Source organism: Mus musculus, chromosome 8, assembly GCF_000001635.26.
Source record: "Mus musculus strain C57BL/6J chromosome 8, GRCm38.p6 C57BL/6J".
Classification (NCBI taxonomy): Eukaryota; Metazoa; Chordata; class Mammalia; order Rodentia; family Muridae; genus Mus; species Mus musculus.
Window position 1 is genome coordinate 64,407,269 of NC_000074.6, and position 14,479 is coordinate 64,421,747.

At 40.8% G+C, this 14,479-nt stretch overlaps 1 long non-coding RNA gene across 2 annotated transcripts; it reads right to left on the bottom strand.

Moving 5' to 3' along the window:
* Positions 1-1,356: 1,356 nt before the first annotated feature.
* Gm35521 (predicted gene, 35521) lies at positions 1,357-13,761 on the bottom strand. 2 transcript variants are annotated; one of them, NR_166076.1, is made up of 5 exons: positions 13,590-13,761; positions 10,971-11,470; positions 9,614-10,404; positions 4,675-4,811; positions 1,357-1,584 (listed from the first exon to the last, which is right to left on the bottom strand). It is a non-coding gene; the product is annotated as a predicted gene, 35521 (long non-coding RNA). The 2 variants fall into 2 exon arrangements; NR_166077.1 differs by lacking the exons at positions 4,675-4,811; positions 10,971-11,470.
* Positions 13,762-14,479: the final 718 nt, after the last annotated feature.

Below are 14,479 nucleotides of genomic sequence, written 5' to 3' on the forward strand. Positions count from 1 at the left end.
GGCTGGCCGCTCCAGAGGCTGCAGCCCCATCTGGGGACAGTTAGCATTCCAGAGCTCAAAAGCCCTGGCAAATCCTCACTCCTCCTCTGGAGTAGTAAACGTTCACTTCTCTCCTTAGAATACTTTATATCTGGTCATGGGTGATGTCCCAGTTTTTATTTTCTTAATCTTACTAATAACTTACTTTTAAATATAAAAAGAAAACAAACAAACAAAAAAAAGACTTTTGTTGACAGTGACTTATTTTTTTCCAGGAGGAAAAAATAAGAAGTGTATGCAAAAAAGGGTCTTTTTAGTTTTCATTTTAAGAATTTTTGTTTTCACTTTAGAATACCTTCAAGAAATCAGGCTTATTGTCTAGATGGTGTAAAACTAGGTGAGTGCTCATATAGAAACATTCTGTCACTGCATAGACAGAATTAGAAAACATTTTCTGCCTTCTGCCCCAACAATATACCCGACGCAAAACTCATCAGGTGAAACAGCAAACCTTTTGCAGAGAAGAAGGCAATGAATTTTTGACAATGCAATTATTGTGCTTGGGTTACCTACCTACACAAAAATGCATGTTCAGCGTATAATAATCCAGATGGGGAATTGAAAAGATTGTGAAAATTAGTTTTTAATAAAAACTAGTAATAATTTAGCCCAAGGCACACAAATGAACAAATGTGCATTATTGAAACTTACAGGGAAAATGTTCTCTTGGAAAACTACACCCAATTTCTGTAAGAAGTACTTTGCAAACATTGTACTAAAAGTTTCATAATTTGACTCAGTTGCAAAGCTCCTCAATCCCCCGTGGACTGCAGCCGAAGCCCTACGACAAAAGACAGCTCTCTTTGGTTGTGCAAGTTGGAAATCACTTTCTCCGTTCCAACTCCCTTGCTATCTAAGTGGCTCCCTACAGCAATCATAAAAATTAAAGTGGCCGAGGAAGGAAACCGTAGAAATATGAAAGTGGGTTTGCCCAAAGTAATACCCTAATTTCCCCCTGGATCCTCTCCTAGGAACCATGCTGTTTCTTTTCATAACGTTCTCAAGTTCATCCACCTCAATGTACTTTCCCCTAACTAATCTAACGGTGCCTGCGTCTCCGGTGGCACCATGATAGCCTAGTCCCTTACATCCCTGAGGTTCTCAGTTTATATCTCCCCTAAGCATCACGACTAACTGTGACAGCCACTGCAAATTAGTTTGATTTTTTTTTTAGAATAAAACATCACAGCCCTAGGCTGAACACCGTAGCCCCCACCAAGCGTCCATCAGGAAGTACGTGTGAGGCTCTTTGTACATCACAGCACAATTTCACTTTTGTCATTATTTTCAATTCAACCACACCAAGAAAACCAGGAGAGAAATCGATTTTCTTTTCAAAAAAAATGTTTTACATGTATTATTTTGCAGGGTTGTGGGGAGATGCATGCCATAGCACCCCTGTGGATGTGGAGGGTCAAGTCCTTTCCATCTTGTGGATTCAGGCAATGGAACTCAGGTCTTCATTTCAGGCAACTGCCCTGACCTCTGCACCACACCTTTCACCTTTTGTCATGAAACTCCAAAGCCAGAAAGAATTTTTACATCCTTTAGGAGCAAAAGAGAGAAGCTGGTAGTTAAGGAATAGCTAATGATGGTGGTAATTATGTACTTAAGGCATTTTTGTTATTCAAATTATTTTCTTTCTTGACAGAAAATATGGTCAAAAATAACACAGGATGACATCATTGCCACTTTGGGGGCTTTTGAGCATATGGGCAGCAATGCTTAGCAGTTTGCTGGTTTTATTATCACAAACATCAACAGGTTTATATAGACATGAACATGCTTTAAATTACTTTTGTCAAGGATGATCCAGAGCCTGGGAGATGGCTCAGTGGTTAAAGTGCTTGTCATACAAACTTAGGGGACACAGTTCAAGTTCCCAGAACCAGTGCTAATGGGAGGTTGGGTTGACAGGATGTCATTCTAGCCTGTGCAGGTAGAAATAGTAGATGCTCTTAACAAGCTGTGCTCTTATCAAGGTGAGACTAGCCAAATCATAGAGCTGTGGGTTTGGTTGAGAGGATAAGGTGGGTAAATGATCTGTCTTAAAGGATAAGGTAGGAGAATGATTTTAAAAGAAGAAGAAGAAGAAGAAGAAGAAGAAGAAGAAGAAGAAGAAGGAGAAGGAGAAGGAGAAGGAGAAGGAGAAGGAGAAGGAGAAGGAGAAGGAGAAGGAGAGGGAGAGGGAGGGGGAGAGGGAGAGGGAGAAGGAGAAGGAGGGGGAGGGGGAGGGGGAGGGGGAGGGGGAGGGGGAGGGGGAGGGGGAGGGGGAGGGGGAGGGGGAGGGGGAGGGGGAGGGGGAGGGGGAGGGGGAGGGGGAGGGGGAGGGGGAGGGGAAGGGGAAGAAGAGGAAGAGGAAGGGGAAAGAGGAGAAAGAGAAGGAGAAGGAGAAGGAGAAGGAGAAGGAGAATCCCTCACAAATCAACCTTGAGTCTCTATGGGACTTCCCCACTCACATGCATGTGTTTTATATACATGTTAAAACTCACAGTGTGAATACACATAGTATGAACAGACACATACTATGAATACACAGAACTCATGAAAAAGAAATGCAAATACACACACTATATTATATACATATAATATATATATATATATATATATATATATATATATATATATATATAATTTAGTGAAGATGGCTTAGTGGTTAAGAACATTTACTGCTTTTGCAGAGAAATGGAGTTCAGTTCTCAGCACCCAAGTCAGGTAGCTCATAACCACCATAGACTCCAGCTTGAGAGAACCTAGCGCACTTGCCTGACCTCTGTGAGAACCTGCACACCCATGTCCATACACATACATCTAAGTAAGAATTTTACAGAATACAGATTTAGGGGGAAAAAAGTAAAACAAAGCTACAAAGAAGACAATGAAAAGCACAGGTCTACTTGAGATGTTGCCAAGCGACATCTGGATTCACTAGCAGGTGCTGTGCTTAAACATCTCCAGTCCTGGCTTAAGACACCGGAAGCCTTGTCCTGGCTTTCCCACTTAGCTAACAGTGTGATTTGTCACTTGTAAGAGGTACAGAGAAATTAAAGACTGATATCGGGATCATCCTGAAAAAGTTCCCTCTTGCCAGCAGCTCAGAATGTCTTTCTTGTGAATTGCAACCCTCAGCATGTGATTAGGAGGATGAAAAAAATAAATTCATTTCTTTTTGTTTGTTTGTTTTGTTTTTCTTACTTTCCTTTTTTTATTAGATATTTTCTTTATTTACATTTCAAATGCTATCCCTCAAGTTCCCTATTTCCTCCTCCTGCCCTGCTCCCCTACCCACCCATTCCCACTTCTTGGCCCTGGCATTCCCCTGTACTGGGGCATATAAAGTTTGCAATACCAAGGAGCCTCTCTTCCCAATGATGGCCGACTAGGCCATCTTCTGCTACATATGCAGCTAGAGACATGAGCTCTGGGGGTACTGATTAGTTCATATTGTTGTTCCACCTATAGGGTTGCAGACCCCTTTCAGCTCCTTGGGTACTTTCTCTAGTTCCTCCATTAGGGGCCCTGTGTTCCATCCTATAGATGACTGTGAGCATCCACTTCTGTATTTGCCAGGCACTGACATAGCCTCATATGAGACAGCTATATCAGGGTCCCTTCAGCAAAATCTTGCTAGCATATGCAATAGTGTCTGTGTTTGGTGACTGATTATGGGATGGATCCCCAGCTGGCACAACTGGTGGTTATCATGTAGAAGAATGCGAATTGATCCATTCTTATCTCCTTGTACAAAGCTCAAGTCTAAGTGGATCAAATACCTCTACATAAAACCAGAGACACTGAAATTTGTAGAGGAGAAAGTGGGGGAAAGCCTTGAAGATATGGGCACAGGGGGAAAATTCCTAAACAGAACAGCAGTGGCTTGTGCTGTAAGATCAAGAATTGACAAATGGGACCTCATAAAATAAATTCATTTTAATACATAAAAATAGATTTGAGTTCCCAGCAACAGGCCAATAAGGAGGGGTTAGAATAGGGAAAATAGAGGAATACAGCAGAAAGAAGTTGGGGACAAGCTGGCCCAGCCAAGGTGACCCAAGGCTGGAAAAGGAAAAAGTGGCAGAACTATAAGAACAAATCAAGACTGCTCGTGGCTGAGCTTTCCTAGAATGTTCCAGGGCGCAGACAGTTAGTGAAGGCTAGTCCCACAAGGTGCTTCTGGGGGGGGGGGGTGTAGGGGGGGGGAGAATTCACCAAACCCTAAGTGAAGCAAGCATTTGTCAGGGAAAGTCCATTCTAAATGTCATTTCACGTGAATATGCAAAAGTGTCATGGTGAAACCTCTATGTTGTGTATTTAATATAAGCTAATAGAAATAGAAAAGAAAAGAAACGAAAAGAAAAGAAAAGAAAAGAAAAGAAAAGAAAAGAAAAGAAAAGAAAAGAAAAGAAAGGAAAGGAAAAGAAAAGAAGACTACCTCCTCTCTTGCCTATATACTGGAGAAAATTGGATAAGCCCAGAGATGGCTGCATGCTCTGACTTTAGGAAGTAAGCTTAGCTTGCCCCAAACTGTTCCTGTCACATTAACCTTTTGCCTTTTGTAAATGCCTAAATATACATTCATCATCTCTCCTTCTTGAAATATCACCTTAAATTAAGTATGCTCAAAAATGTACCTACCCATAAAATGCATTCTTAAATTAATATAGATTCCTCCAAAATACAGTCGCAATACTTCCTTCATTTGGAGGGCATTGGTTTGGAGATAACTCCTGTGTTCTTCCTGTCTGCATGCAGTTTACCAATCTTTTTCCACTCTTTAAAAAGACAAAAAATATTAGAATACTGGGCTGAGGAATGGCTCATCAGTTAAGAGCGCTGCTCTTTTGAAGGACTCCCGTTCTGTTCCAAATGCCCACCTGGAGGCTATCCTGTAGCTAGAGGTCCATTGCCTTCTGTCAACACTTTGTTCACTGTACCACCATATGCACTATGTACATGGTACACAGACACACACACACACACATATGAAGTAATATTTTTGTAACACCAACTATTGTGTACAACTAAACAACTAAGGAGATGATAGCTGTTCTTAAATCTAGTTCCCAAATCTGTTATGTGATCTGCAAATCATTTGTAACAATGCTGTTAGTGTATCCTGTGGGTAGCGTTTGAGGAGATGAAAATATGGCTTTATTTCATTGACAGAGAGAAGAAAGTAGACCACAGTTGGGAGCGACACAACCTAAGAAAAAGAGAAACATCAATGGAAAGGGAAATTTAAAGGAAAGAGTGACTAAGAAATTGCCACCACTTTTGTTAGTGACCCCTTGGGACCTCGAATCATTTTTATTTAAATATCATGGAGTCATTCGCTTTCCACAAGCTGAGACTTGAGGAAGCCCAGGCTGCTGGCAGCTGGCAGCTGGCAGCCAACATAAAGTAATTAGTATGGTGCGCTGAGTATGGTCGGTCGGCATGCAAGAAATCAAAGGGAAGCCGTAGAGTGAGCACATGAAGCTATTTTTTCCGGAGCTACTTTTTAAACTTTCATCTTCAAAGTCTATGGCTACCTTTTCTCTCAGCCCACCTACGGAGAAAGGTGCAGCTTAAAGGGAAACAGGGCATCTCCACAGCAATAGAAAATAGGAGAGCATTCGGAACCCACAAGAAAAACAAGCCCCAGTTTGTCAATTCTACCAAAAGGCTCTCTCTCTAAAGACGCTGCAGGATACAAGGCCTTTAATCACTCAAATCCTCGGTGAACTCACAGCCGCTCTGCCAGGAACCTGCAGTGCACGGTATTTTGGTTCCTATAGACACTTCAATGTCTATGACAAGTTGAAAATGCGACAAATGGTATTGTTCCATAGAAGATAAATGTTAAGTTCAACTTGTCATGTTTTTTAGTAGAAATGATGTAACATCGCCCAAAGGCATGTGATAATCTATTTAGAGAAACAAAGGGGAAAATAGAAGACTTCAGAGATAAAACTGGCCAATGTTGGAGCACTGTAAAGATGAAATGGTACATCTTTTCTGTAGCTACAGCATCAGTGGACATCAGCCACACTTATGTTCTTTACTTAGTGTCTTGAAACATTCCGATCATAAGCCTAACTGTGCCATTGCTCACAAGCAAATACTTGGCACACAGCTTGCCTGGAAAAAACGAAACACTCATCTAATACACAGAATATAACCATTTTTGCTATCACACAGTACTGCAGAGGTCGGAAATTCAGTCACTTTGAGAGATATAGTTATATACACACAAGCATACACACACATATAGTTACATGCATACATAGTCACACACATACACATCAGAGTATGCAGTTTTCAGTATCTCTCCCTAAGAGACAAAGCAACTTTCAGAGATTAAGAAGCCAGGCTTCTGAGCCTAGAAAGATTAAGTACAGGATCTATTATCATGACTAACCAACTCAAGTAATGATGCCCATGAGGCACCTAGGGAAAGAGTCCTTTTGGGAAATGTTATAATTTGGGTGGGAAATCTTCCTCATTTTATGCATTTGAACACTTGATTCCCAGCTGCTGATCCTGTTGGGGGAAGTAATGGAACCTTTAGGAGTGGAGTCCTAATGGAGGAAGTACGTCATTGAGAACAGGCCTTGAGGTTTTTATTGAAAAGTCACAACCTGGCCTCCAGCACCTGTTGCTATGCTTTCCCCAAGAGAGATTGAATCCTGTTTGGAACTACAGCCAAAATAAACACTTCCTGTTTGTCACTGGCTAGGGGGCTTGTTTATATTCATTTTCTCTGACAATTAAGGAATTAAAAGACAGGAAACATCGCAGAGAGATATGGGGGTGGGGAGGGAAGACTCCATGCAGAGAAGAGAGAGCAAGTGGACAGCCAGTCTTTCTCTGGAAGAGATGGGGTGTTAAGCTGGAATTTGTCCATCTCCATAATTTTGGATTGGAGTTTATAGACATACAGTTTAAAGTGAATGTGTGTGTGTGTGTGTGTGTGTGTGTGTGTGTGTGTGTGTGTGTGTGTGTGTGCACACTCTCAGAATCAGACTTGAGCATATCTGACCAGCCTGAACCAGCTAGCCAGAAGAGGGACTCTTACTGGCAGAAGCAAAAGCTGGCTGGGCCTTTGTCTCAGGTCAGGAGAGTAAGGAAGAAGCTAGAAGTTTGCTATCTTTACTATTTCTTTATGGTTGCTTTCCCTGATGAGAAATTTGTCTAACTCTTAGACCTTCATCTTTCATTTGTTTTTGTCACAGTATTTTGTCACGACAACCAAAAGACATGACAACTGGAACTATGTCTTAGCTACAGTTCTATTGCTGTGAAGAGACACCATGATCAAGGCAGCTCGTAGAAAAGAAAACATTTAATTGGGGCAGTCTTATACTTTCTGAGGTTCAGTCCATTATCATCATGGTGGGAAGCATGACATCATACAGGCAGACTTGGTGCTGGAGGAGCCAAGAATTCTTGGCTCTTCTACATCTTGACCCAAAGGCAGGCAGAAGGAGACTGTCTTCTGCGGGCAGCCAGGAGAAGGGTGTCTTGCACCCTGGTGGGAACTTAAGCATAGGACCTTGAAGCCCACCCCCACAGTGACTCAATTCCCCCAACAAGGCCACACCTCCTAACAGTGCCAAGTCCTATGGGCCAAGCCCTAGGGTTTACTTCAGAATTCGTGGAAGGGCTTCAGGAAGACTTGCTGATCTCCACACGTACAGACACTCAACAACTACTATCAAATGACTTTGGCCTAAAGTAAAGAATAAGAGAATAAAGACATGTGTCATTTTCATGAAAGGCCTAAGATATCAAAATCAACTATCAAAATCATCAGAACTTGAGTGGTGAAGTAAAAGCTAAAATATAGTTTTAGGTTAAAATGCTGCTGTTCAGCAGTTCAGTGTAGCTGGGAAACCCAATACCTGGGGGCTCTTACAGTAGTTGAGTTTGGCAAATTCCAAATTTAGCTTGTGTTTTTCATACATTGTGCTACTCCAAGATGGGTGGCATCTTTATGGTCTTTTTCTCGTTCTCTTTTCTTTTCCCCTATTACTTCCTAAGTAAGAAAAACCTCTGCTATCTGGGAATAACATTATTGTTGGCTTTGACCCTTCCTGGACAATTGTTGAACTGTGTGCAGCTGTTGAAATGTAAACGAGAAACGAGTTAACCACATAGCAAAATGTTATACTTTCACTCCAGCTTCACTGAAGTTTAGTTCAATAGGCTTAATATTGAACATTATTAAGTATATGCAATTTATCTTAATTTTTGTATCTCATATAAATTACTCCACATTCACAAATGCAGAATTTAAAAGGATCAAAAACAAATACATAAGTTAAAATGCATATTTAATGATATCCATTTTAAGAGTACAGGAAGCACCTTTATTTCCTTGTCTGAAGAAGTAGTTTTCCATGAACAGGTGTGTGTGTGGAATATGTATCATAGTGTTTGTAGTGGGTTCACAACTATGGCCAGGTTGCAGCTAACACAATCAAGCAGTAAGTCTCCTGAGACCAAAACACACAAAACTTAGCTCATTGACTGTGAGTTTACATCATGTGTTTCTAAGAAAAGGTTTTGCTTCGAAATGTTTTTACTGATTAAAAGAAAGCAGTCATATAAAGACCACTAAATGTGGCTCGAAGCAAACCACAGAACAGTGGAAGATGTTCTCTTCAGGCAATCTCATGCGAGTCAGCAGAGCACCTAGATGTGGATCTAAGTTCTCCTTTCCCAAGCAGTGATGTTTAACTGTGTCCTGTTCCTTTCATTGTACAAGGGAAGGGAAAAGGCAGAACGGTGTTGAAGCAGAACTCTATACTAGAACTCTGTGTAGAGCATAGTAATGTATCCCTGACACCCTAGCACTTGAGAAACAGGTGACCAGACTGCAAGTTCAATGTCAGTCACACTACGTAGTGAGTTCAAAGCCTGTCTGGGAGATATAGTGAAGAAATAAAGTAAACACCAAACCTGGTGCCCCAAGTGTACAATCTCAGCTATCTGGGAGTCCGAGGAAAAGACAGGCTATAGTTCTATAGTGTGAGCTGCAGAGTGATTTCAAGTCCAGGCTGGGAGACTTAATGACATCCTGATTCTAAATAAATAAATGATACATATATACCTACATAATACATTACATACATACATACATATACACACACATACATGCATGCATGCATACATGGAAAAGCACACACACACACAAAAAGTCTGGGATATAATCTGATGATGAAACTTCTGTGTTGTACTAAACCCTGAGACCAACCTCAGTGCCACAGAAAAGAAAATTACTAAAACTACACAAAGAAAGTGCCAGGGAAATGCTGTGTGCCTACCCAAATCCCTGCCCTAAGTGAGATAAAGGGGTTTGAGACGTAATAACTTGTGTGCTGCTCTATCATTTGAGGAAAGGAATATCTGTAACATTTCAGTTCCGGTGGTATATTAATTCTAAAGTTAAAACCAGATCTGTTTAAGAGATTACTAAATTGGTTTAACAGAGCTGGGAATGCCAAATTAATTATCCAAGAAACTTAATAGATCCACCATCTTTTCTTATTTTTTCAACTGCGGTTACATCCTTGTAGGAGTTAGAACTTACTTGTGAAGCATTCTACTTGATTTCTCTAAGCACACTGCTTCCCAGCCAGAACTACATTGTCACAAAGCAAGCATCCGCCCCGCTGCCCTTTTAAATCCTTTGAAACTCCAATCACAGAAGAAATACTTAGGAAAATGTGGCTCTTTCATCTCCGTGTGGCCGAGGCTACATCGCTCTTCCTACAGAACCTTGCAACCCCCGGTTCCTCTTCACATTTGTGAGAAATGCTTTGAAAAAGCCAGTTCCAGCCAAAGTTCTCAGCCTTCTATTTCCTTCTTTACTTAAAATGAGGAAATGATTTGTAGAAGGAGAAAAAAAAATAGAACAATACAGGGATTCATTTACTGTCTGCTTGGCTGGTCTGAGTGATCTCCTTGTCCTCAAATTTGCTGACTCTGGAAACTCTGACTTGCCTTTTTCTATTTCTTCTCATCATCAACCATGGAGTTTGTAAAACATAAATGATAAAGTTTCTTCAACGCTTGTCAGATGATTAGGCTAAATGTAGTCTTCTTGATAAAGACATACGGCAGGGACCATGACAATTCAGTGTTGGCAATGATTGCTCTTCAGTTTTCTATGGTCTGTGTAGTTCAAATTCATGACTTTCTTCTAGAAGTGAAGAGCTGAAATATTGACCTGTTACCATCTTCCTGCCTCCAAAAGTTTAATCCTTTCTCTAATCTCTCTCTCTCTCCTTAAATCCTTTTTCTTCATTCATGTTATTCATATTCATTTTATGTTACTTCTTTTTATTTTATTTTCTGTGGCCATATAACCATTTCCTGGAACTGAAAAAGAAATGTAACTGTATAAACAAAGTCAGGGGGTAAGAAATGTAGACTATATTACAGATAGCACATTATCTTGAAATGAGAAATAGCTTGAATTCTGATGACCATCATCTCACCATTTAGGTTAATCAGTTATGCTGCCAAAATGGATTTCCCCCCACCAAGCAACAGAAATTCACTTTTTTGCAAAAGGGCGTTACCACTTTAAAAGAAAATTAGAAACTTTAACTCCCCTTCTGATATTTGCTAAAAACATAAAAATAGGTGTTAGTGGTGAGACTGAGGGAAAGCTGATCAGAGAGTATGCTGTGGATATGGTGGGGTTTTTTTTTGGGGGGGGGTATTTATTTCATTTACATTTCCAATGCTATCCCAAAAGTCCCCCATACGCTCCCCCACCCACTCCCACTTCTTGGCCCTGGTGTTCCCCTGTACTGAGTCATATAAAGTTTGCACGACCAATGGGCCTCTCTTTCCACTGATGGCCGACTAGGCCATCTTCTGATTCATATGCAGCTAGAGACACGAGGGGGGGGGTATTGGTTTTCATATTGTTGTTCCACCTATAGAATTGCAGATCTCTTCAGCTCCTTGGGTACTTTCTCTAGCTCCTCCATTGGGGGCCCTGTGATCCATCCAATAGCTGACTGTGAGCATCCACTTCTGTGTTTGCCAGGCCCCGGCATAGTCTCACAAGAGACAGCCATATCTGGGTCCTTTCAGCAAAATCTTGCTAGTGTATGCAATGGTATCAGCATTTAGAAGCTGATTATGGGATGGATCCCCGGATATGGCAGTCTCTAGATGGTTAATCCTTTCGTCTCAGCTCCAAACTTTGTCTCTGTAACTCCTTCCATGGGTGTTTTGTTCCCAATGCTAAGAAGGGGCAAAGTGTCCACACTTTGGTCTTCGTTCTTCTTGAGTTTCATGCGTTTAGCAAATTGTATCTTATATCTTGGGTAATGGCTATCTTGTCAAAAGCAATCTACAGATTCACTGCAATCCCCATCAAAATTCCAACTCAATTCTTCAACGAATTAGAAAGGGCAATCTGCACATTCATCTGGAATAACAAAAAACCTAGGATAGCAAAAACTCTTCTCAAGGATAAAAGAACCTCTGGTGGAATCACCATGCCGGACCTAAAGCTTTACTACAGAGCAATTGTGATAAAAACTGCATGGTACTGGTATAGCGACAGACAAGTAGACCAATGGAATAGAATTGAAGACCCAGAAATGAATCCACACACCTATGGTCACTGGATCTTTGACAAGGGAGCAAAAACCATCCAGTGGAAGAAAGACAGCATTTTCAACAAATGGTGTTGGCACAACTGGCAGTTATCATGTAGAAGAATGCGAATTGATCCATTCCTATCTCCTTGTACTAAGGTCAAATCTAAGTGGATTAAGGATATGGCGATTTTATTTCCCTTCAGTGAACAAAGCTGGCTAACTGTGGGGTTCGGTTTGGTGTTTGATTTTTTTTTTTTTCTAAAATTCGTTTTTTAATTTCTTAGCTAGGAATGTAGGTAAACACATGTATTATTATTCTCAAAAGAAAGAAAGAAGACAGGAAGAGAGGGAGGGAAGGAGGGAAGAAGGAAGGAAGGAAAGGAGGGAGGGAGGGAAGGAGGGAAGAAGGAAGGAAGGAAAGGAGGGAGGGAGGGAAGGAGGGAGGGAGGGAGGGAGGGAGGGAGGGAGGGAGGGAGGGAGGGAGGGAGGGAGAGAGGACCAAAACAAAAAAGGAGAAGTGATACTTTCTCTCTTCCATAGTTCCTATCAAAAGAAAACAAAAAAAAAAAAAAACAAAAAGCAAACAAAGCAATATACTAGTTCTCCTATATAAAAACTGCAGCTTTACCTCCGATCAAAGACCAGAAACTAAAGGTCAGTGAAGGGCTCAGTCACAAATAGGACGTCTGCATTGCCTTCCTCCAGAGCTCAGGGAACATCCCAGAAGAGATGCCAGTAAGATTCAACAGGATCAAAATACATTGTATAAATTATGAAAGTCTCAAAAAAAATAACAAAAATGTATTTCTAAATATCAACTCTACAAATCAATCCAATAACTATACGGCATCTTGTATTTAATTGCTATTATAAATCTCCACTATAATCTAAAAATCACTAGAAGAAACGTCATTGAAGAATCATTCTTTTTACAACGAAAGGGGACACCACCAATTACCAGTGAACAGCGGTGACTGTCACTCCATGATAGAGACCCTGAGGTTAACCTCTTAATTTCTAAAAAGCAATTTAAAAAAAATAAGGTTGAGCCATATGTTTATACTACCACGCTAACAGAACCCGCCAAAATATACCTCACATAAGAAGTTTATCCTGCTAATGCCAGATTTTAAGTCTATGAAAGGTGACTTTTATTTTTAAGTATAAATTTTATCTACAAGGCAATTCTAGGCCTGTGGAAAATTCATCATTGAAATGCATTCAAAATGACACTAAGAGTTCAGCCATATGACATTGGCCTGCCGTTCAAGGCACCAATATTCCTGAGTACTTTGCATCTGGACTGCCAACTGACTTTCCATCTAATGAAACTATTTAGCTGACAACACTCTTAGTAAATAAAAACAAAGGAAAGGCGACTAAGGAGTCCCTGGTGGTTTACGAATCAAGTCCTCTCAAATCCTTGGAACAAAGGCCAGCAAACTAGATAAGCCCTTTCTATTATTCACATTTTCTACCAAGCCTGACTGATCCCAAGACCCCTGTAGAAAGCTTAGTAATGGACAACCAGACTAAACTGGACCATACACTGAAGAAAGAAAAATGGAGAGCCTGGCATGGTGGCGCATGCCTATAATCCCAGCACTTGGGAGGCAGAGGCAGGCAGATTTCTGGGTTCAAGGCCAGCCTGGTCTACAAAGTGAATTCCAGGACAGCCAGGGCTATACAGAGAAACCCTGTCTCGGAAAAAAAAAAAAGAAAGAAAGAGAGAGAGAGAGAGAGAGAGAGAGAGAGAGAGAGAGAGAAAGAAAGAAAGAAAGAAAGAAAGAAAGAAAGAAAGAGAGAAAGAAAGAAAGAAAGAAGAAAGTAAAAATAGAGTGGGCAATTAGGATTAAAGTGCATAAAGTATATGAAAGAAAAGACTTTGCTAAGATGCTGTTAAAGACGCCAGGTTAATCTCCTAACTGCATCCTTCATACTTACCCTTACACCCCCATGCAAGTGTAGCGTTCCTTCCTTTCCAATGGGGCTTCTTTTATTGGAGAAGGAGACCATTACAAAAAGATACAACTCCTCAAAATATAGAAATCAAATGACAGAGCTATTTCCAGCCCCAAATGATACATCTACAGCACAACTCCTACACCGAAGACTCAGAAACATTACAGAAGAGGGGGCAGGAAGATCGTAAGAGCCAAAGACTAGGACCTCTGCTGCAAGATTGAGACTTCTAGCTATGTCAGAGAAACTGCACCAAGAAAATCTCAACATCATGGCTCCCTAAACAAGACCTGAACAATTTCAACAGCTGACAGGCAGTAGAAATGGGGGAGATCTCACAAAGCCCCATCCCGAGATGAAGAGTGACAAGCAGCTAAGAACTGCTGAGAGGAGAATTAGTTTTCCACAAGGATGAGTCCCTTGATTGGATAATCAGTTATCCAACATCAACTGGTCAGCCTTAAAAATGTATTTATATAGGCAACATTGAATGGACTCAGAAGGTTGTAGGCCTTTATTTATTCGTTTATATGTGAATGTAACAAAAATAGTTAAAGAAGACGAGGCCTCTGCGTTGCAGAGAGGATCAAGTGGGAGTGTGGAAGGAGAGAAGAGGCAGGAGAGGAAATGATGTAAGTTTAGTGAAATTTTAAAAATAATTTACATATTATAAGTATTTGTCTGTTTGTTTTTATTGTTTAGGAATGAAGGCAGACTGGAGATGTAGCTCAGTGAGCAGAGTGCTTGTCTGGTAGGCACAAAACACAAGATCTATGCACGGCCATCTCCAGTGCAACATTAAACTGAGCCTGGCGGTACAGACCTGTAATCCCAGCACCTGGGAAGTAGAGGCAATCATGTCATAAACACAA